Here is a 21,845-nt window from a genome sequence, read left to right as displayed (position 1 = left end):
GCTAATTCTATTGATGGAGTTTTAGAAAAGGACCACGGGAATCCTCTATCAATAGGTAAGACCATGGGGATACAATCAAAGTTATAGTACTTGCTCCATTCCAACTAGTAAAATCATACTTTTAAGTGTCTGGGTGACTTAGAAAAATGTAAATTTCTGCTTTCTTTTTTTTAGTATAAAATAATTGATAGCGAATACTGGATGGCTGTTCTATAGACTAAATATGGAAATATTGGGTTCCCTGTTAATGAAGGTTTTCAAAAAATGACCTTTTTGTAAGACATCTTGTTCTGGTATAGATTTGACTATATGGCCTTTGTAATCATTTTCAACTCAGATATAATGATTCTGTGAATTTTCCACGTTTTTTTTGGAGGGGGGCAGTGATTAAATTTGAAAACTATTTGTAATCTTTAGTTAACTAAACAGACATATTTTACTGATAGCTTAAATAGCAGAAGAAGCATAATGACATAGATGATAGAGAAATGGCCTCATTATGTGGAATAATTAGATTCAATACCTGACTTTGAGACACACATTGCCTGTGTTACCCTGAACAAGTCACTTAAATTTTGAATACTCTAGGCAAATCTAATACTTAGTTTCAGAGAAAGTGTCCATCTAAATTGTGAGGAGTTGCCTATATTCAATGGTCTAGTATTTCTTCTCCTCACCCCCTCCTATATTAGGTATGTAATTTTTTAAAATATCCATCACAACTGCCATTGAAGTTTTATGCATGGAAAACATACCTTCTGTGTATACAGTGCCAGAGAAGACAGATCTCTGATTTGTATACCCAAGACCACAACTGAAGGCTTGTTTTCAACTCTTTCTCTTTAATGCTACATAACTGCCAATCAGTCTCATTGAGTCTATCTCCACATTTCCAGCATATCTCCCTGTTTCTCCCCACTTAGCTTTTCACCACTTTAGTTCTGGTCATGATAATTTCTCATTTGGACTGTTTCAACAAACCCTTCATTGGACTTCCAGTTTCTAGTCTTTCCTTTCACTAATCTGTATTCTGCGCATCTGCCAAATAATTTTACTAAAGCACAAGTCTAACCATGGCATTCTCCTGCTTAGCATTATTCAGTGGCTTCATTTTTATCTCTAAAACAAAACAGATTCTTTAATTTGGCATTTAAAACCCTTCACAATCTAACACCATCCTAATTTTCCAGGATAATTGAATATCTCTCTCCTTCATGAATTCTGTTAGAGACACTCTCAAACAACTGATGTTCTCTGAATTCCATCTGCTACCTCCAGTACTTTGCAAAAAATATTTTCTATGCCTGGATTGTATTCTCTCTTCACCCTTGAGTCTTTGAATTTTTGTTGTTGTTTCAGGATAGAGTTCATGTGCTGTGTACTATAGGATGCTTTCTTTAATCTCCTTAGTTCCCTGCTTCTCCCTCTTCATATTGTGATATATATATATATATATATATATATATATATATATATATATATATATATATATATACACATTGCAAATAGCTGGTGCTCAATAAATATTTGTTTGATTGGAATGGGTATGGCCCAGATTGAATGAGGTTATTCATGTACATTGCCAGGCCATCTCTAAATGATATATTTAATCATCATCAATATTTTTCTATTGCAGTTGAAGCAATAACCTAACAAAGGACATATGATATTTTATACACATACATATATGTGTATATATGTATACATATGACATATGTGTGAGTATACTCATTTATATTGAAAATGTCTACAGTATGTATGTATCCATGTATAAATATATAAATACATGTGTTATATGCCTGTAACATACAAAAATACATATTTTAGTTTGAATTTAAACGCCGATAAAATATTTTTACCCACAAAACACAATATAAAAAGCAGATACTATGTGAAATAATAAATCTACATCTCCAACTACTTTCATTTTTTAAAAGTGTCCAATTAGTTCTACAAATTACTTTCAAAACTGTCCTTGCTTGTCTGTCCTGTTTTTCTATTTGAACTTCCTCTTATGCACTAAAGAATGTTATAATGACTCTCCAGGTTTTGCATTACTGTTGTTAACCCTCTTCCTACCAACCCATTCTCTCAGTTAAAAATCAAAACATGAAAAAGAAATCTTGTGACAAATGAGTAGAGTAAAAAAAAAAACACAGTGGCTATAGTGATGTAAGTATGTGTGTATGTATATATGTATGTGCGTGCATGTACATATATGCATGTATATGTACACACACATACAAATACATTTATGTGCATGTTGGTATGCCATTTTGCCTTATATCCACAGCCTCCCTGTTAAGAGATGAATAACATATAACACACTTAAGGCTTCCTGGGAAAATAATTGGCCATTACAGTTATCAGAATTATTAGTATTTTAATTTTGTATTTTTTTCTTATGCTGTTCTTTAATAAATATTTGTCCTAATTCTACTTATGTCACTTTGCAGTAATTCATACTACACAAGATTCATTGAAATTATCTCATCCAGTCTCTCTTATCTCTTGAAATAATTTCTCATTTGCTCTCAGATTATTGTGTTGTGAGATCTCCTGAAATTTAGAGTAGAAGTTGCCATGTCTCCTGTGATGTTAACTGTAGGTTTTTGTATTTTTTTTAGTACTGGGACTGATTCCTCCTGGTTGTTTGCAGTACTTTTTTTCTCAGAAGCAACACACTCTTCACATTAGCAACAACATGCCTTATACTCTTATTTCTTAAGTGTTATCATTTTCTCTTCTATGCTACTTCTATTCATTCCAACTCTTCCTTCCATGGCTTTTTAAATAAATTGCTGCATTCCTTCTAAGTGTCTGAGCAATTGTGAAAAATCTATTTTTTTCTTTAAGTCTCTGCTTGCTTCTATCTATCTATCTATCTATCTATCTATCTATCTATCTGTCTGTTTGTCTCAGTGTGTGTCTGTGTGTGTGTGTGTGTATTTCTTTCAACTACCCTAGTCCTGAGAAAGGTCTCATGAGTTACAAATATCATCTTTCCATGTAGGAATGTAAACAAAACATTTCAACTTTAGTAAGTCCCTTATGATTTCTCTTTCCTGTTTACCTTTTTATGCTTTTCTTGATTCTTGTATTTGAAAGTCAAATTTTCTATTCAGCTCTGGTCTTTTCACTGAGAAAGCTTGAAAGTCCTCTATTTTATTGAAAGTCCATATTTTGCCTTGGAGCATGATACTCAGTTTTGCTGGGGAGTTGATTTTTGGTTTTAATCCTAGCTCTCTGACCACTGGAATATCATATTCCAAGCCCTTCAATCCCTTAATGTAGAAGCTGCTAGATCTTGGGTTATCCTCATTGTGTTTCCACAATACTCAAATTGTTTCTTTCTGGTTGCTTGCAGTATTTTTTCCTTGACCTGGGAACTATGGAATTTGGATATAATATTCCTAGAAGTGTTCTTTCTGGGATCCTTTTTCAAGAGGCCATTGGTGGAGTCTTTCAATTTCTATCTTACCCTCTAGTTCCAGAATATCAGGACAGTTTTCCTTGACAATTTCTTGAAAGATGATATCTAGGCTTTTTTTTGATCATGGCTTTCAGGTAGTCCAATAAATTTAAATTATCTCTCCTGGATCTATTTTCCAGTTCAGTGGTTTTTCCAATGAGATATTTCACATTGTCTTCCATTTTTTCATTCCTTTGGTTCTGTTTTATAATTTCTTGATTTCTTATAAAGTCACTAGCTTCCACTTGCTACATTCTAATTTTTAAGGTAGTATTTTCTTCAGTGGTCTTTTGGACCTCCTTTTCCATTTGACTAATTCTGCCTTTCAAGGCATTTTTCTCCTCATTGGCTTTTTGGAGTTCTTTTGCCATTTGGGCTAGTCTACTTTTTAAGGTGTTATTTTCTTCAGTATTTTTGGGTCTCCTTTAGCAAGCTGTTGACTCATTTTTTCATGGTTTTCTTGTATCACTCTCATTTCTTTTCCCAAATTTTCCTCTACTTCTCTAATGTGATTTTTCCAAATCCTTTTTGGGCCCTTCCATGGCCTGAGACCAATTCATATTTTTCTTGAAGGCTTCTGATGTACAATCTTTGACTTTGTTGACTTTTTCTGGCTGTATGTTTTGATATTCTTTTTCATCAAAGAAAGACTCTATAATCTTAATCCTTTTACACTGCCTGCTCATTTTACTATTCAATTACTTGAGTTTTGAGCTCTTTGTCAGGGTATGGCTGCTTCCAGAGTAAAGATTGCTCTATCCCAAGCTTCCAGCTTTTCATGCTGCTGTTTTCAGAGCTACTTCTATTCTGAGGTGGTATGATACTCCTCTCCTGGCCCGTGCTGTGTTCTGTGAGTATAAGTACTCCTTTCGGCTATGTAACCACCAGCAGGACTCCCTCTCCACAGCCACCACAAACTCTGCCACACCAGTGCTCCTCCTCCCCAAGTGGTGGGGCAGACTGCACACTTCTCCCACCCAGGTCCAACAGTTTTCCAACAAAGCTATTGTTTTTGGTGTTTGTGGGTTGAGAAGTCTGGAAACTGCCACAGCTCAGTGATTCAAGGCCTGGTCTCTCAACTTTAGTTTCTGAATTGGGACTTTGTGTCAAGGCCAAACTCTGCCATGTGCTGAAATTTTTTTGAGATTGTCTAGAAATTTATGCTTGGTCTTGACATATATTCCTTGGCTTTTTGAGTTGACATCTATATATTGATGCTCAGGGTGTTAGATTATCAAGGCCCTCTTTGACTTCTTAGACCAGTCCCCATAGACATAGGGACTGGAATAAACTAGTATAAGATTTGTTTGTACCTGTTGCCTCTATTCTCTGGTACTTTCAAAGTCCCCATTGTGGAGCTTCTGAATATCCTGAGCATTTTTTTCAGTGATCTCTACACTATTGCTGTCTCTGAAACAGAAGTTTGTGGTCTATACACATTTCATCTCTGACTGCAATAGTTGTTTTTTACCACTGGCTTTTCTGCCAGAAGCCCTTCTTTATTGACAATTAGATTCTGGCTAACATCTTAAGGTTCTGGCAATAATTAAATTTAGACTGCTAAAAGATAACCATTCATTTTCTTGTGACAATGATCTTGTCTTGTATTGATATCTTAAACAACTCGGTGCCCAAATTTGCATTGCTCTACCATTTGTTGGACATTTATGTGAACATATTGTTGGATGAGTTGATGCAGATGTTGCCCATAGGGAGCTTTCCTATTCCAATTTTGGATCTGATTCATTTTATGGGCTATGTATACAGTTCAGCCACTCTAGTGTATATGGTACGCATCCAACAGTTGGTTACCTCCTGTTGTCAGCCATTTCTATTAGTCATTGAAGTAATATCTTGGTACTCCAAAAGTGTTTCCTTAGGTTCTTTACCATTTATCATATATTCTTAGACTTTCTGTCAATTTGTTGCCCCCCTTTTGTGAATGAAAATGTCACAAGAAGAGTCAACAACTATTTGTTATGCATTTATGATGTGCCAGGCACTGTGCTAGGTACTAGGGATATAAAGAATTGAATGATAGCCCTTACCTTCCAGGAGCTTTTGATCTAATAGGGCACTTAAAAAGAAGCTGAAATGTAGGAAGGAAGGGAAATAATGTTTTGTAGCTCTTAGGTTGATGGACTGTATGTTTACATTTCTGATTATTATGTGCTACAAGACTACACTTGTGTATGTTTGTTTTCTATCATTTGTATATAATCTTAAAATAAGATTGAGGTTCATTACGTTCCTGTTTTCTCTATCTTCTTTTGTTCATCTTTCTTATTCTTCTGTCACTGCAATTAAAAGCAATAGTAAAGCCCTCTCTCCCTTTTCTTTCCTAATATATTTATTTTTATCCTCTCTTTACTCAAACAAAACAATAAAAATTAAATCCATTACCTCATTTTCACTTTTTTGTTTCTTCATTTCTCCCAGGAGACAGATTCCAAAAGAACAAATGTAACATGGAATAAGATGAGTTACATATCATCCCTCCCTAGAGTTATTTTCATGACTCAAGGAATCTAGAGAAGATGATCTAATATCCCAATATTCTTATTCAATGACAAAAATTAGTTATTTTATCTGCCTTTGAAGTAATCTGTGGAACATAATGTATAAAAGAATAATAGCTCATCCTCCTACCATTTCTATTTGAACTCTATAAAAAAGATAAGGAACTCATTATATTCTCCCTCTTCTTCTTACTACTACTACTACTACTACTACTACTACTACTATTACTACTACTACTACCACTTCTACTACTACTTCTACTGCTATGACTACTCCTACTTCTACTACTACTACTACTACTGCTGCTGCTGCTGCTACTACTACTACTACTACTACTACTACCACTCCTTTTCCTCCTTCTCCTCCTCCTCTTCCTTCTCCTCCTGTTCCTCCTCCTACTACTATATCATTACTAGAAGAATAATCATATTCCTTAGAAAATAGCAAATTCTCATTTATATAGACATGACTTGCATTTATGCAACTAGGGTTTGTAAAGCACTTCATCCCCAAATGGGAAAAATTACTCCCATTTCACATAATTACAAGAGCCATTTATTAAAAGGGCAAGAATACAAACCAAGGACTTCCAAATTTATGTCTTGGGCTCTTTCCACCATACAGTGTAGCTGAGAAGAGAAATATATACTATTATTTGCTTATTTACATAGATAACATGGGATATTATTATAAAGATCAAATGAATGATAATTCTAATAAATTCCAATTTGAAGAATCATGTGTATCCTATAAAGCATACACATGTATACATACATATACACACACAAATGTATTATGTAGGTTTTGCTGGTATAAGCAATAAAGCTTTCCTAAAATTTAGCTTAATAAGGTTAGGCTATTATTAAGTCCCATTAATGTAAAAAGAGAAATTGTTTTGCCTTTAGGCACTTCTATTTTACACAATTTTCCCCCCCAAAATAAAATGTGACAAACTTAAATGATTTTTTAAAATCATTTTGATGTTGAAATAAAATATTCAAATAACCATAATGCTCTTCTTATGTGTTTATTTAAGCCTGAAAACCAGTTCCGTGTCTTGATTTGTTCTTAATAGTATTTTTTTTCAATTACACGTAAAGGTAGTTTTCAACATTCATTTTTATAAAATTCTGAGTTCCAAATTTTTCTCCTTCCCATCCTCTCTTACCCAAGACAGCAAGCAATCTGATATAGGTTACACATGTACAATTATATTAAACATAATCCCACATTTTCATGTTGTGAAAGAAGAATCAGAACAAAACGGAAAAAACACAATAAAGAAAAAAGCAACAAAAAATGATGATAGTATGCTTTGATCTGCATTCAGACTTCATAATTCTTTCTCTGGATGTGGATAGCATTTTCCATCTTGAGCCTTTAGGAGTTGTCTTGGATCATGATGTAACTGAGAAGAGTTAAATCTATCATAGTTAATCATCACAAAATGTTGCTGTTACTGTGTACAATGTTCTCCTGGTTCTGCTCACTTCACTCAGAATCAGTTCATATAAATCTTTCAAGGTTTTTATGAAATCCATCTGCTAGTCATTTACTACAGCACAATAGTGTTCTATTATATTCATACACCAGAACTTGTTCAGCCATTTCCCAATTGATGTTTTTCCCCTCAATTTCCCATTTTTTGCCACCACAAAAAGAGCTGCTATAAAATTTTTTGTACGTGTGTGTCCTTTTCCCTTTTTTATCATCTCTTTGCAATACAGATATAACAGTGGTACTGCTGGATCAAAGGTTATGCACAGTTTGGTTGTCCATTGGGCATAGTTCCAAATATCTTTCCAGAATAGTTGGATCAGTTCATAACTCCACCAACAATACATTGGTTTCCCAATTTCCCCCTATTTTCTCGAACATATCATTTATCTTTTCTGTCATATTAGCCAATCTGATAGGTGTGAGGTGGTACCTCAGAGCTGTTTTCATTTGCATTTCTCTGATTGATAGTAATTTAGAACATTTTTTCATATGAGCCACATCTTGATTAATAATAATAAAACTTGTCTCATTTTAAAATGAATTAGTATAAACTGCAAAATATGTCAGCTCATATTGTCTACCTGGCATGCATCCTATACCAGTCCTTAAATGAAAACCAGAAGGAATGAGCTGTTTTAGAATACTTTACAAACCTCAATAGAAAGGGGAGAAATCCTTTGAAATGGAACATATAAAAACATTTTAAAGAAAACTATTTCATAATGGACCCATTAAAATATAAGTTAATGGAATGCATTGGGCAGCTATAGGGATGAATTTGACTTAAGCAATTGTTTAATTAGCATTTTATGAAGACTAGATTTTCTTTCTTATTTTTAAGGAATTTAAAAAAAATATTCATGATATGATATGACATTAATTGTTTTAATATTGTAAATCTGGTTATGAAAACTTCCCCCAGTCTCTCTCTTTCTTGGACTATTCTATATTCACATTTGGTGAAATGCAGATAAGGATGAAAATATTCACGTTTAGGCAATCATTAATGGAAAATTGTAGGGCTTTTTCCTAGACTCTGATAACTATACTTAGAACTGATATTCTCCCAACCACAATTACATTTAAATTCATTGCCAAAAGATAGTGTGGTCCTGAGAGAAGGAGAACTGTACTAGCTAGTCCCAATTAAAGTAAAAATTCTTAATCTGGAGCTTGACTGACTTAAGGTTCATCTCTATTAAATTATTAAAAGAAGAAAATGTACATTTCTTTTGCCTACTGTAGTGAAAAGATAACTGACATCGGAACTAGAGGACCTGTGTTCTAGTTCTGCCTCTGTGATTTATTACCTCTGTGACTCTGGATAAGACACTAAGCCTCTCTAGACCTTTGATATCTCATCTATAAAATGAAATAGCTGAAAAAAATGACATCTAAAGGCCCGTGGAAATCAAAACTTAGTCTATGAATATTTCTAGATCGAAAGCCATATATATATACTATTGGTGGGCCTTATTCCAAAGAGCTTACATCATTCTGGTTTATGAAATGTGCCAAGTATAGTGGTTTCATTAAGGTAACATTTGCTTGTTTTTTTGTAGGATAAGCTTACTAGACTAGTGAAAATTACATTTATACAATATCGAGGTAAGTCCCTAGACTTCGTGTATCTTGATTTCTCCAAGATATGTGACAAATATCTCATGATATACATGTAAAGAAAATGTGGAAATATAGATTAGAAATGAGTTGACAAAATAGAAAAAAATATGGATTGGATAAAAGCAGTTTGGTATATTAGTAACAGGTAAAATAACCATTTTCTAAGTGATTTGGTTAGTGCACTGGCTCATTGGAGCAGGGTATCTAGCAGTCACAGGATCTGTGATAGGCCATGCTTAATATAAGATTTATAACAATGGCTTGCATGAAATTATAAAAGGCATGCATTTTAAATTTACTTATGACACAAAGCAGGGAAGGATAGTTAATATGATGAATTATAGTATCAAGGTTCAAAATCCACTGGACATAATGGGTCTAAAGTAAAAACAAAAATGAAATTAATAAGTATGAATGTAAAATCCTCCTGAACTTAGAAAAAAATCAATCACACAAGTATTAAAATGGAAAGTTTTGACTAAACAGTAAATAACATTTAAAAAGACAGGGTTTTAATTGACTGCAAGGGCAGTATCAGGCAAAATTTTAGTGAAACTGCCAAGAAATCTAACACAATCTTAGGCTGCATTAATAGAAAGACATTATCCAGGACTAAGGAAATGATAGTACACTGGTAAAGCTAAAATGGAAGTATGGCATTAAGTTCTAGGTGCTACATTTTAAATGAGACATTAGGAAAATTGGTGATCATTTCCCGATGAGAATGACCAATATAATGAAAGTCCCAAAGTTATGTATAGATTAAAAAAATAACTATAAACATTTAGTGTGTAGAAGTTTTAGAAGGGTTTATAATAATTCCCTTTACATGTCTAAAAGGGCTTTTAGCAGGATTATTCTGGAGAAAGCTCTAGGACCAATGTGGTAAATTTACAATGGGTCTGTGTATGACTCAGAAAAAGGAAAGCATTTTGACTCTTAAAGCCATCAATAAATGGAATGGGCTACTTTATGAGGTAGTAAGATTATTGTCTTTGCAAGTCATGAGAACTGAAAAGATTAACTTGTCAGGGATGACACAGAATTAATTTTTGAATTAGGTAAAAGATTAAGCTAAATTACCTCAAAGGACTTTTTCAACTCTAAAAATTATATACACACATACATATATATATATATATATATATATATATATATACACACACACACACACACACACACATGCACATATATATAAACATGTATTGTGTGCATATTTAATTTTCAGAATTGGAAAGGTCTTTCAAAGTCATCTAGCTTATTATCTAATTCAAAAATTAATTCTATACACCTAAACATATACTTATATACTCATACACACATATCTTTTATCTATCTACACATATATTATCAGGTTCTATGTAAGATATTATTAAAAATATGTGATGAATACTTCCAAAATGGTTTGGGATCTTTGTCTACAGCATCACAGATGAAAATGAAATATTGTATCGCCATTAAATATAATTATCAGACTTTCTTTAAAATAGACAGGTTTTCTGAAATTAAATTATCATGGACTTTGAGTGCTTCATTATGGCAAAATCCTACTATTAAATTGGTGGTAAATCAGTCTTAAGAGTTGCCTGGTTCTGGGGTGTCATTAAACAAAAGGATGACATTTATATAAGAGAAAGTATATGATCCGTCACTAAAAGCTAAATTTGATTTCTCCAAGGTATATTTAGATTTACTATTCACACATTATGTGAAAACAAATCTGTTTTAGTTAACAGCAATAAAAACACTCTGCATTATGAAAACAAACAAACAAACTGGATCTCCATAAGGCCTGAGCCTGACCTTTACTTTTTTCTCTTCATTCTTTTACTTGTGTCTATACCAAGGTAGTAAAGTCATTAGTGTTACAGAAAGTTTTTTATCTGTATCTATGTATGTCTCTTTATATCAATCTATCTATATCTATCTATCTATATATGGACACACACACACACACACACACACAGAGACACACACGCCATTGAAAGTCAGAGGGCCTTGGTAAAGTAGCTTCCCTATATGCGTGTATTAGCATTTATTTTATGTATTCTTGGATGGTTTTCCATTAAGGGAGAGGAGGAAATGTTCTGGACATAAGCTTCAGTTTGGCTTCCTTGATTCCTGTGACATAAAAGGCCCAGGTGAGAAGTATGGACACTAATAATACCTGCCTCAGAGGGTTGTTTTGAAGCTCAAATGAGATGATATTTGTAAAAAAAATGCTTACCATAGTGCTTTAAACATGGCAGGCTTTATATAAGCCTATAAATGGCTATTCTCTTCTCTTCCCTTTCCTTTTCCTGAAAGTCAAGAAGCTAGTACCTGTAAGAGTGGGAAACTGAACCCTGGTCTTTTTTGACACAGAGGCTATCTATCTCACACAGTATCAAACATCTCATAAATAAATAAATATTTCAAATTCTATATGAAACTGAATTTTGTTTCATATATTTAAGTGTACATTCAACTTAATATAATAAAATTTTTCTCTGTGTGTCTCTCCTATTTCTCCTTCTCTGTCTTTTTCTATGTATTTAAAATGGCTCATTTATACTCTTTTCCTTCTAATTTTTTTCTTTGCATTTATATCTCTAAACATATGCATATTTAATTTAGTTGTTTATCATACAGTGGTCTAGAATTGCCTTTCTCTGAATAGAGGGAAGGATATCTATACTACATTTAAATAGTCCATGACTAACCAAATCATACATATGTATCACTATAAGTAACTTGTGTAAATAGATAATATAGATATAGTTATGTAGATATAGATGATAGAGAATAATATAGATTAGATATAAATATGGATATGGATGTAGATATAGATTTAGATACAGATATAGATACAGATATGATACCAGTATAAATATTGACATAGGTATATAGTTAGAAACATAGACATAGGTTAAGTATATACTGTTTGAGGTACTACAGAATGAGCAGTGGTTCTTGGGTTGCAGAGGTGGAGATCCTGCAGGCTTGAGGCCACCTGTGGCCCTCTAGGTCCTCAAGTATGGACCTTTGACTAAATACAAACTGCACAGAACAAATCCCCTTAATAAAAGGATTTGTTCTGCAAAACTTGGATTCAGTCAAAAGGCCACACTCAAGACCTCTGGTTCTCCACCCATAAAGGAACTGGATTAGAATAGATTCTGGACTCTGCTGCATACTACTTAAGTGACCTTCAACAAGTCACTTTGTATCTCTGGATTGTAGTCTTCTCATCTGTAAAATGGAAGGAGTGGACAAGATTATCTTTAAGGTACTTTCTAGTTCTGAATTCTGTGATCATATGAAACACTTAAGCAATGAAGCTAGAATATGTGTGTATATACACATACACACATGATACAAATAAAATAATAATAAATAACATAAAATATTATAATATATGTGCATATACACATAGGGGTATACATGTTTGTGTGTGTGTCCCTTTCCCACATACACAAACATATATGTATATATATATATATATATATATATATACATATGTATGTTTCACAAACTAGCAATGAAATATTGTTCTGAGGGTACCAGGAATTCAAATATGGTAATAGTCAGCAATAAATAATGAAGTTGATAACTAAGTAATCCTAGTATTTTCATTAAGTAGGCAGATTGTTTGCAAGTTTCAAAATTATTCTTTAAAACTTAATTAAAGAGCAATCTGGAAGGATAGTAGAGGTATAAAAAAATACCATACCCTTTGACTCCCTAAAGCCCCATTATTGGTAATATGCTAAAACACCCTGTAAGAAAAGGGAAAAAAATTGTTCAATGACATTTACCAAAGTATGAATTGCAATTAAGGAACTCTATTATTAAATTATCTAATAGCTGGGGATTGGCTTAAAAAACAGAAATGAAAAGGTAATGTAATGCAGTTGAGGAAAAAGACATGATGAATGAAAAAGAAATATGAAAAAAACTATGAAATATTGCTTAGTAAAAAAATTGTCATTATACATATAGGCAGTGTACATGGGGATGAAAGAAACAATATAATGCCAAAGCTCATGAAAGGAGAGTAACTCAAAATTTAAAAATATCAGTATGTTGCCTGGTTTTTTAAACCTTTAATCAATTTTAAATGTAATTTTAATTTTAACAAGTTAATACTAAGACTTATTAAAAATAACCTAGTACCAATAGCCAGTTGATTAACAACAGCAGTGGCCTTATTATAACTTATAACTAAAAGTCTCACAGGGGACCCAAAATCACCCCAAATAAACCTAAGCTTTGGCACTGACACATTTTATATTAACATTATTATTATGTTTCCTTGCTCCATTAATATTTACTGGCTACTGACTATACGTATTTTGCTTATATTTTCTCACACAATTTCATTTATAATCCTTAATACAGCTTTCTCTTTTTCTTAAAAAAATGTGTCTTTATAATGAGTTCAATGAAACAGAAGAAACACTGAAGACTGGCCATTGTTGTCTATGAGAATGTTTGAAATGGTGTGAGTTCAAATTTGAGGGAGATGGAGAGTGCCTGGATTATTAACTAATTAATGCTTAGTCAATGAGTCGTAAGTGGCCATAATGAAACCATGACCAAACTAGGCTTTCATAATTAAAATAATTTATTGGATTAGTTGAACAATGAATCTTCAAAATGAACAACTTCTTTCTCCCTCTTTCTTCTCACCCTTTTGCTCTTCCTTTTTCTTCTCTTCCTCTTCCTCCTTTCTGTCTCTCTGTCTCTATCTGTGTGTGTGTGTGTGTGTGTGTGTGTGTGTGTGTGTGTGTGTTGCGTGGGTGTGCATGTATGGGTGTGCTTGTGGGAGTGTCTGTATGTCCCTCTATCTCTCACTGGCAAGATTGGTGCTTTTGGTTCATTAAATTCATAGAAGTGTTCAATCTTTCACTGTCCTTGACTTTGCATGTCTTTCTTAAGATGAAAGAAATGATCACCTTGGGAGTAACAGCAAAGTGAATAGAGCAATTATTGCATTCTCTCTCACTATTGCAATTCTTATCTTTTGATTTTTCTTAACTTCAACATTCACTTTTTGGTTTTGCTTTTCTAGACTTAAACTGTGAGACAAACAATTCTTCCCTAGCATTTGTTGTTGTTTATTTTTTGTTCCCAAAGAGGACCATGGCTTCAGGAAGGTGATGCCATGACTTGCAAGTGGGTTGGATTTAAGTGAGGGAGGGATGGGCAAAGTCACCAGTCTCACTTTTTCTTCTGGAGCCATCTGGGTCCAGTGGCAAGATATAAATCAGAACAACTGGAGATGTTCCTGGATACAGTGGGAGACCTTGGGCTTTTTATGCTAAGGTCTTTCCCAGGTCTCCGTTTGACTGAAGCCATAGGCTACATAAAGAAGAGAAAAACATTTAGTCAGGGAGGTGAGTCCTATTGTATTCTGTGATGAATGATTCACACTTAAAGTACTTGACAGTACCATTCAGATGTGTACTCAAAATCATTTCACATAGGAAATTTTTTCACTAACTTTAAAATGTTTATATAGGGAAATAAAAGATGACAACATTGACCTCACAGTTATTTTCAAGGAACTAAAGTTTATATGATGGACAGTATGGTATTGCCACTAGAGAGGTAACCTCAGAGTGAGGATGACTTGGATTCAAGTTCCACATGTGTCACTATTGGCTATGTGACACTGGACAAGTCACAAATTTTCAGGTATCCAGACAAATTTCTAAGAGTATAAGTTACAGGATACTTTCTAAAACACACTGGTAAAATAAATTTTCTCTCTGGGGAACTCTCTATGCCATTGAAACCACAAATTCAATTTTAAAAATGTTGAGGGGGGGCAGAGCCAAGATGGTGGCTGGTAAGCAGGGACTGGAGTGAGCTCCATACGGAGCCCCTCCAAAAACCTATAAAAAAATGGCTCTGAACCAATTCTAGAATGGCAGAACCTACAGAACAGCAGAGGGAAGCAGGGCTCCAGCCCGGGACAGCCTGGATGGTCTCTGGGTGAGGTCTATCCCACACGGAGCTGGGAGCTGGGAATAGAGTGGAGCAGAGCCCAGCCTGAGCGGCGTGGAATATCCAGACCAGAAGCCGGGCGGAGGGGGCCCTAGCGCCCTGGATCAGTGAGCTGCGGCAGTTACCAGACCCCTCGACCCACAAACACCAAAGACTGCGGAGAAGGTTAGTGGGAAAAGCTGGGAGAGTAGAAGGAGTTCGCGGTTCGGCTTCCAGGCCCCGGGGGCAGCGGAGGTGGGGCAGCTACAGCTGTTGTTACTTCCGGCTCCAGGTCCACCTGGTGGGAGGAATTAAGTGGCAGATCAGAGCAGGGGTGCACAGCCTGCCAAAGATCTAAGCCCAGTTCAGGTGGGGGTTGGGGAAGGAGCAGTGCTGGTGTGGCAGAGCCGGCACCTCCCCCCAAACATGGAACATAGAACTCTGTAGTCTACAAGCAGTCATACCCCACTGAAAAACTCAAAGGTCAAGTTAGTTGGCTGGGAATATGGCCAGGCAGCGAAAATGCACCGAGATTCAGTCTCAGACTTTGCATTCTTTCTTGGCTGACAAAGAAGACCAAAACATACAGCCAGAAGAAGTCAATAAAGTGCAAGAGCCTACACCAAAAGCCTCCAAGAATAACATGAACTGGCCATGGAAGAGCTCAAAAAGGATTTGGAAAAGCAAGTTAGAGAAGTAGAGGAAAAAGTGGGAAGAGAAACGAGAAGGATGCGAGAAAACCATGAAAAACAAGTCAATGACTTGCTAAAGGAGACCCAAAAAAATACTGAAAAATACACTGAAGGAAACAACACCTTAAAAAACAGACTAACTCAAATGGCAAAAGAGCTCCAAAAAGCCAATGAGGAGAAGAATGCCTTGAAAGGCAGAATTACCCAAATGGAAAAGGAGGTCCAAAAGACCACTGAAGAAAATACTACTTTAAAAATTAGATTGGAGCAAGTGGAAGCTAGTGACTTTATGAGAAATCAAGATATTATAAAACAGAACCAAAGGAATGAAAAAATGGAAGACAATGTGAAATATCTCCTTGGAAAAACCACTGACCTGGAAAATAGATCCAGGAGAGATAATTTAAAAATTATTGGACTACCTGAAAGCCATGATCTGAAAAAGAGCCTAGATACCATCTTTCAAGAAATTATCAAGGAGAATTGCCCTGATATTCTAGAACCACAGGGCAAAATAGAAATTGAAAGAATCCATTGATCGCCTCCTCAAATAGATCCCAAAAAGTAATCTCCTAGGAATATTGTCGCCAAATTCCAGAGCTCCCAGATCAAGGAGAAAATATTGCAAGCAGCCAGAAAGAAACAATTTGAGTACTGTGGAAACACCATCAGAATAACCCAAGATCTGGCAGCTTCTACATTAAGAGATCGAAGGGCTTGGAATGCGATATTCCGGAGGTCAATGGAGCTAGGATTAAAACCTAGAATCACCTACCCAGAAAAACTGAGTATCATGTTCCAAGGCAAAATATGGATTTTCAATAAAATAGAGGACTTTCAAGCTTTCTCAGTGAAAAGACCAGAACTGAATAGAAAATTTGACTTTCAAACACAAGAATCAAGAAAAGCATGAAAAGGCAGCTAGATGACTTAGTGGATAGATCACTGGACCTGTAGCCAAGAAGACCTGACTTCAAATCTGGCTTCAGACACATACTAGTTATGTGATCCTGGGCAAGTCGCTTAACCTCTATTTGCCTAATTCACCAGAGAAGCAAACCACTCCCACATCTTTGCCAAGAAATCCTCAAACAGGGTCATGAAAAATTGGACACAACTAAGTAGCAACTATATATATATATATATGCTATGTTATAATATATAATATATACTGCATTAATAATGTTATGAAAATAATAATGCTAAGACATTTGTCTATTAAAATATCCCTCTCTTTTCCAAATAAAAAAAAATGTTGAGGACTTTTTATGTATAGCTGAAGAATGCAATCTTTGGATCTGTAGATGTAAGTCATGGGGAAGCATATTTTATTGTCAATATAAGAAAGATCTTCCAAAAGTCAGAAATTTTCAAAAATGAAATGGTTGCCTTGTGGTGGCCTGAGCTCCCTAATACTAAAAGTTTTAAAATAGAATTTGTCTAATAGGCATGCATAAAATCTTTTGTAGGGGAAGGAATAGGATTTAAAGATTCTTTTCTGTGCTACTTACTACTTTAGAGCTGAAAGGAATATCCTTTTTTTTTTTAAGAAAAAAAGGAACCTGAGACCCAGAGAAGGAGAGTGACTTTCTCAAGGTCACATAGCTAAGAAGTAGTAGAACTAGAGTATAAATCAAGACAATCTGACTTCACATACCACTCTTGCTACTATGGCATATGTTGAATTGAAAATTACACATGTAATAATAGATAAATATAAAATTAAATAAAATATTATTTTAATAGCTACCTAATAGGAATACTTGTTTTCTTTGAAATGATTTTTTGCACTTATCCTTTTACTCTAAAGTGTAGAAAGAAATACAAAATAGAGAAAAAAATATGAATTAATCACTGGGTTAGAGTTTAAAAGTTGTCTCTCAGTTAGTACACTAATGGAGAAAATCATTGGTATGAGATAATTAAAACTGACTCCATATCTGCTCAGCTTCATTGTAACTATGGCCTAGTTCTCTGAAACAGAAGAAGTATGGTGCAGTGGAAAAAGTATTGAATGTAATTCAGCCACTCACTACTAGATTTAAAGTTGAGGACCTGAAGGATGGGACATCTGGATGAATTGTAACTCTTCCATTACTTCACAGGCATAAGTGAATAAGACATTCTTTTTAAAATTAATGGAATAACCAATAAGTTCTCTCTTTTTTTTCTTTCTTCATTCATTTCCCTTCCCAACTTTCATACCTTGGTCCTATGAGTTGGGAGATCTATCTAGTCTCACTTTAAGGCTGCTCAACCAGGCCTAACAAAGTCAATCCAAAATCATAATCCTTTTAGGCACCCTAAAGATACATAATTGTGTCTTGTATTTTTAGGTATGTTGCTAAAGATTCTATTTTGTCTAGGAGTAATTTAGACAAGCTCCTTAAGGGTAGGAAAAAAATTATTCCATATTTTATCTCCAGAACAAAGCACAATGTAGATGCTTAATTTATTGGAGTGAATTGGTGCTAGAAATTTCTGTAATAATTCGTGAATATTTTAGACCCCAATGACTATCTGTGGAGCAAAAGTGTGAATTTGTTTCATGGGATTTTGCCTGCCTTTCTGGAATCCTACTGACCTTTTCCTAAAAATGATTCTTAGTATAATAGCACTAGCGATTAGCAAACTTGAGTCATTATAGTCTTCTTAATGGTTTTTTTGATATAATGGCATGGCCGATATCTTCCCAAAATTCTATGTGCTCTAGTACTGTTAGATGATTTTTGTTAAAACAAAACAATTCAGCAAGAGAAACAACTATCCCTCAATCCCATGTCATGCAACTGATTTGGAAATATCTTACCTTCCGCAGTGATGCCTTCCCTTGGCAGCAATGGTGGGGGTAAGTGGGAAAAGTGCTTATTTTAATCTCCAGAATATTTGTATATAGCCTAATACCCCGTGGCTAACCAATAGTCATTGAATACTTCCAAAGAGACTTTGCCCCACAATGGTGGGGTAGGGTTGGAGAATGAGATATACTTTATCTGGGACAATTTCCATACGTATGGATAATCCACTTTCAGAATATTAGGGCTTATATATACCAAAAAACTCTATTTGAAACACTCACTGCCTAGAATTGTACATTATAAGTCTTCTTCCTGAGTCTAGAAAGAAATATGAATTGAGTACTGGGTGATGACAGAAGACAGAAGACAAAGGGGAATATTTGTCAGGGACCAGAAGCTAGGTAGTGAGATAGTGATGTCCCCTGTTACTGGAGGTCTTGAGTAACAGGGTAGGAGGCACTATTTTAGAAGTTTAAGTTTGGTCTGGATAGCCATTCAACTGCAGAAGTCAATAATTCTATGACTTTATGCTCAACAAAATTTGGAAATAGATTTGAAATCTGACATATTTTCAAGAATGTTGATATTTGATGAGAGGTGTCCATAGACATTCTATTTTATGAAATTGACTTGAAGCCTCATGCCTTTTTTTCTTTAATATTTCCAAAATTTAAAAGATATTTTGCACACCTTCAAAAGCCACTATAAGTGTCAGGGGATTTTTAGGCTTATTGGGACTCAGTTAACTGTAATGTAACTAATCCTGGCACTCAAAAGGTTAGCAAAACACAACTGGAAGGCCAGAATTTTCATGCATGTCATATGGTTGATTTGAATTGTTTTCTTTTTTGTGGCTCAAGATTTAATGATCTAAGGATAAGTTTAAAGAACATTCAAAGTGCATTACCCATTTAGTTCCATATGGCCATATTGTATATTTAACATATATTTCTGGCTCTAAAGCCAGCTAATTATGTTAGTTGAAATATAGTGAAAATTGTTTTGAAATCAGACATATTTTCAAATATAATATAAAATATAACAATTATAATGGATATGAATGTGTATATATTCATATGTATGTACATATAATATGTATATATATATACACACACACACATACATACATGGAGAGAGAGAGGGATAGAGAAAGAGAGAAAGAGAGAAAGAGAGAAAGAGAGAGAGAGAGGGAAAGAGGAGAGGAGAGGGAGAGAGGGAGAGAGAGGAGAGGAGAGAGAGAGAGAGAGAGAGAGAGAGAGAGAGAGGGAGAGAGAGTTGGCTTTAGAGCAGAAATGATCTCTATTAACTTGTGGCATATTTGCCATAAATATCATTTAGGTTTGATTAACTGCCAAAACAAATGTTTGTCTTTGGCATCTAATCAATCTTAGAAGCTGTTTATTGCTCCATATACTACAAAGAAATAGAAATTACCTCTTAACTACTTCAGTACTGCCCAAGGAAGCAGTCAATCTACTTTGTTCTACTGAACATACCTCATATATTCCTACTATATGGTAAAGGCAAAATATCAGTTTCTCTTGGTTAAATCTTTGGAAAAGTGGAGACCATTTTCCAGTTTTGCCAAAAATAATCTCTACAAGGTTCATGACCAACAGCTATAACTGCAGCAACAATCAGTGTATCAAATCATGGAAAACTATGATACTGAAAAGAGTTATATAGAAATGACTAGCAGCCATTGCTTTTCTACATGAAAAATAAGGATGTTTGAGGAATTAAGCAAAAAAAAATTTTTTTGACTTATGAACATTCTTTACGGTGAAGCTATAATCCAACTTTCTAATGGGCTTCCAAGTATCTAAGTTGCTTTGTAACTTCTGGCATTCCATAATTGTTCTCTTCAAATAAGTGTAGATCTATTAATTCTCTCCCTGAAATGTCAATAACTATTTTAGGAACAAATTTATTATGAAACTTTGACTGATAATAGTTAATCCCTATAGGCAATTGTGGTAGGAGAAATTAAATCTTTGCCTGTAAATGCGTCCCATCACCACCCCACCTGGAGTCAGAAAAAACTAAGAGTAGTATTACTTGAGAAGATGGCTCAAAAGTTATGATGAATTGAATTGGAAATACTACCTTTGTGATATAAGAAACAATAAGTAAGATTAAAATCATTGGTGAAAAAGAAAAGAAAAATCAATTTAAAAAGACAAATCAGGTCTAAGTATCAGAGTTCTGTCATGACTTCATCATACACTCCTTTGCATTTTCCAGAGCATCTACTTATCCTTGCATAGACCTAGGATCCAAATACCCATGGAAAATGTTGTTTTAATGCTTCAGTGATTTAAAACTAATATTTTCTTATAAAAAATAAATCAGAGCTGTCTTAATGATGATATAAAGCCAGGCTTGGCATTATTTTTTCAATTGTTATTCCTTGGAACTATTTTTCTCAGCAAATATTTATCACTCAAGCCCTCATAATTAAAATGCCTTCAGATGACAGGGAGAAATTAATGGAGATATTTCTACCTGTCAGGCAATACGATGACCAAAAAACCTCTTTTTAGAGATGATGTCAACCCAACTTTTTTTTCCTGATAATGTCTGAGTAAACATATTCAAGATAGTATCTATCGCCAACTAAAAGTAGTCAATGAGATATAAAAATACTACTATGTTAATTAAGTACTGAACACTTTAGAGAAAATGCATAGGTAGATACTTTAGAATAAAATTTTCTTCTTTAACATTTGAGTAATATAAATATACCCCAAAGATTTTGTCAGTCTCCAGAATTTGCTACTATGGTTTAGCTACCTTTTCCCTTTGCATCTGTAGCTGCATTTTCCCACTGAAGAGTTCCTCTCAGATCCTCTATTTTGAAGAAAGGTTAGACCACACATATTTCTTCAGAATTCATCATCATGATTATTTATGTTTGTATGTTTTTTCTCTCTCTACTTCTATAATCCCCTTCTCCCACTGTTGAGTTCTTCCTGCAACCTTCATTTTGAGAAAGGGTCCAGACCAGCCATCTTTTCATGATGCCCACCACTTCTCACATTCTCTTATGTGGTATTGTGTTCCTCTATTATAGATATATGCTCCCTGAGGGGAAGTATTTGTCTTTCTTTTTGTGTGTGTATTTATAACTCCTGAATATAACACAGTGCCTGTACCTAATAATAGGTTATGGAATGCTTGATGACTTATGGTTAAAATAATTACTTTTTCTTTGAATAATCAGAATGCCAGATTTTTACAGACCTTGAAATTCCATCCAATCTAAAAAGC

The sequence above is a fragment of the Trichosurus vulpecula genome, chromosome 7 (assembly GCF_011100635.1).
Source record: "Trichosurus vulpecula isolate mTriVul1 chromosome 7, mTriVul1.pri, whole genome shotgun sequence".
Taxonomy (NCBI): domain Eukaryota; kingdom Metazoa; phylum Chordata; class Mammalia; order Diprotodontia; family Phalangeridae; genus Trichosurus; species Trichosurus vulpecula.
Note: the sequence above shows the minus strand (reverse complement) of the source record.